Source organism: Condylura cristata, unplaced genomic scaffold (assembly GCF_000260355.1).
Source record: "Condylura cristata isolate star-nosed mole 26May11 unplaced genomic scaffold, ConCri1.0 scaffold00032, whole genome shotgun sequence".
Lineage (NCBI taxonomy): Eukaryota > Metazoa > Chordata > Mammalia > Eulipotyphla > Talpidae > Condylura > Condylura cristata.
Genome location: NW_004567133.1, coordinates 2,818,255 through 2,821,011, shown reverse-complemented (window position 1 = coordinate 2,821,011; position 2,757 = coordinate 2,818,255). Strand labels below are relative to the sequence as shown.

The window sequence follows — 2,757 nt, the reverse complement described above, 5'->3', positions numbered from 1 at the left end:
GAGGGCCAGGCCGGGCGGGGACCCGAAGCGAACGGTCCGGGCCACGCTTGGCGCCGCCGAGCACCAGGCTGTCCGAGCAGAGGGTCCGGTGGCGAAGCGGGAGCGACAAAGGCACCGGCGGCCGGCGAGTCCTTCCCCACCGCTCGCGCCACTTCGGGAAGTTTCGCTAGCCGGTCCCTCAGCCCGTGGCGCGGGGCACACGCGCCGGCACACCGAGTTTTCGCGGCGCCTCACGGGGGCGGGCCTGTGGAGCGAGCGAGACCTGGAGCGCGCGGGGGCGGCGCACTGTAACTTTGAACTTCGGCGCTCTCCTCCCAGAGCTAACGGGCAGCGTCCCAAACCCTCCCGAACCGGTTCGAACGGGGTGTCTCCCCCCGAAAGTCGGCGACACTTTCGCAGACCTCGAGTGGACGCTCCAAGTGTGTCAGGTCTCTGTGCAGGGCGAGACCGTGAGCTCGACATTGGTGCCTGCGCGCTGGGCTCTCAGAGAACCTGACCGATGCGGCGGCGTGGGATGTGGCCGGCGTCCGTGTGGAACGGCTGGCCGGGACTTGGGACTTCAGTCTCGTGACAGACCTCACTGAGTACTTTCGGGGTCCGGGGTCCGGTTCTGGGGCCAGGATTCCGGTCTGAAATAAACCAGCCACTGGCCCTGGCGGTAACCCCTGCGCTGTGTGTGACCAGCGCCCTGGTAGCTCTTGACCCCGCTTACTTTGCCGGGCGAAGAGAAGACTCACCCGGCGGGAAGACAAGGGGGAGGCGTGGGGAGATTAAGATGGACCACGCTACTTAGCTGCCCTAAAGGAAGATCGCTAAGAAATGGCCTCGCGTTGTTTTGTTTAGTGCATAAGTAATTTATTGTGAGTGGGGGTAAACGGATGGTGATTTGAGGAAATAGCTGGAGAGCCTGGAGAAGCATTGCAGCCTACGTGCAGAAATTTAGTAAAGGAAGTGGAGATATGAGTCAAGGAGAGACCAGAGTTTATCTTAGTTAGTGTTTGCTGTACTAATAATGCCTGTGCAGACATATTAACTATACCGGACAGTGATGTTATTTATCTTCATTCTTAATAATCGGACAAAACTTGTGGTGCCAGACACTTTTCTAAGTATTTTCTGTATTTTAACTCTTTTAATCTTCAGTAATTTAGAGTCTGTTATTATCCTAATTTTTTAAAAGGAAGAAAATGAAGAACTGAAAATAGCCTCGCTCTTTACAAAACTTGTAAGGATCAGAGCTGGGAATCAACTCATTTTGGTTCTAGAGTTTGTGTTTGTAATTATACTGCCTATACCTGTGAATGGTAGTTATTGAAAAAGCTTTTCTGGGTTATCTGCTTTGTTTTAGGGGTGCTGTGTCCTGGGGCAGTGGAAATTAATAAGACACGATCCTACTTTTTTGGAACTTGTTTTAGCAGAGGAAACAGATGCTAAATATAGTTTCCTAAATAATTGCACAATTTTTAATAGTGATCAGTACTTTGAAGAAGTGAAAGATGTGTGAATGAACACTGGGGATAAGAAAGGTTTTTCTCGGAGGAAGTGACATTTAAAAAAAATATTTATGCATACAAGAACTGGGGTACAGGCCAGAGATGGGGGTGGTGGTGGGAGGATTCACCAGAGACAGAGTGGGGTGCAGAACAGGCAGATCTACTGAAATGCACTGCTGGGTGGAACAGGAGAGGTCTGCTGTGCCATATGGGTCAGCTCCTTGGTCAGGAATTGAAGAACTGTAGTGGCTGCTGATAGCTTCATAGTGCTGCAGCTTAACCCCTTATGCCACCAGGGAGGCCCTGAGGAAGTGACATTTAATGTGAATTAATTTGGTCAGTGAGAGACAGTGAAGAATAATCCAGCCAGAGAAGAGACTAAGCAGAAGAAAGGAGTTGGCATACCCAAGGAACTGACTATTGTCACTGAAGAATAGTGAGTGGAAGAAGAGGTATGAAGCAAGGCGCGATTTCTGGCATCCTCCTATGAGGCAGCACTTTGTAAGCCATGTCGTAAATATTTTGGCTATTTCATGATGAGATTTGTGGTTTAGGGAAAAGGCTTTCAATATTAAAAGAAAATATACAACCTGCAGGCAGTATTGGGAGAAAAAAAGGGCAGGGTGTCATGAGTTCACAGAGGATTCAACTATAAAAAGATTGCTGAAAACATAGATGTTTTCCCCTTATGGATAAGGTTTTGCAGTTGAACTAATTTTCAGTTATTGTATGTTAAAATCACCCACCAAAGCTTTTGAATTTAGTTTGAAACCTTTCCTGTTGTAGAAAGACATGGATAAAAGGATTTTTAGAGCACTTTTTAACTAGACTAATTGCATAATTTTATCTGTGATTTTGGATGCTATTTTACCTTAGTTCTTTCATTCTGTCTATGTATTAAAATTAACATGAATTACATTTTCTTCCAGTGACCTGATCTCAACATCTAGATCAATTTTGACTCTCTTCTTCCTCTTGCCTTGTTCACCAATTACATATAAAAAAAATCCCATTGAAATCTGCTATCAGCATCTTGTGCCTCCCTCCACCCCCCTTTTTCAGAGTTCACTGACTCTTGATCTGAGTTTCCTGCCCCTTTACACATTGCAGCTAGGTTCATTTTTCAGAAGCACAGTACAGAGCTCTCCTGCTTGCCTGTGACTATGCAGTTGTTTGTTTTCCTTTACAAAGCAGCAATGGCAGCTCTTCTGCTCACTTGTGACTAATGCAAGTGCCTCTCATTTTCTTTCTCCTTTTTCTAATA

At 47.1% G+C, this 2,757-nt stretch overlaps 1 protein-coding gene across 3 annotated transcripts in view; it reads left to right on the top strand.

Moving 5' to 3' along the window:
* Positions 1-2,757, top strand: part of RNF216 (ring finger protein 216) — a 122,398-nt gene that overhangs the window by 281 nt on the left and 119,360 nt on the right. The window lies entirely within an intron of this gene.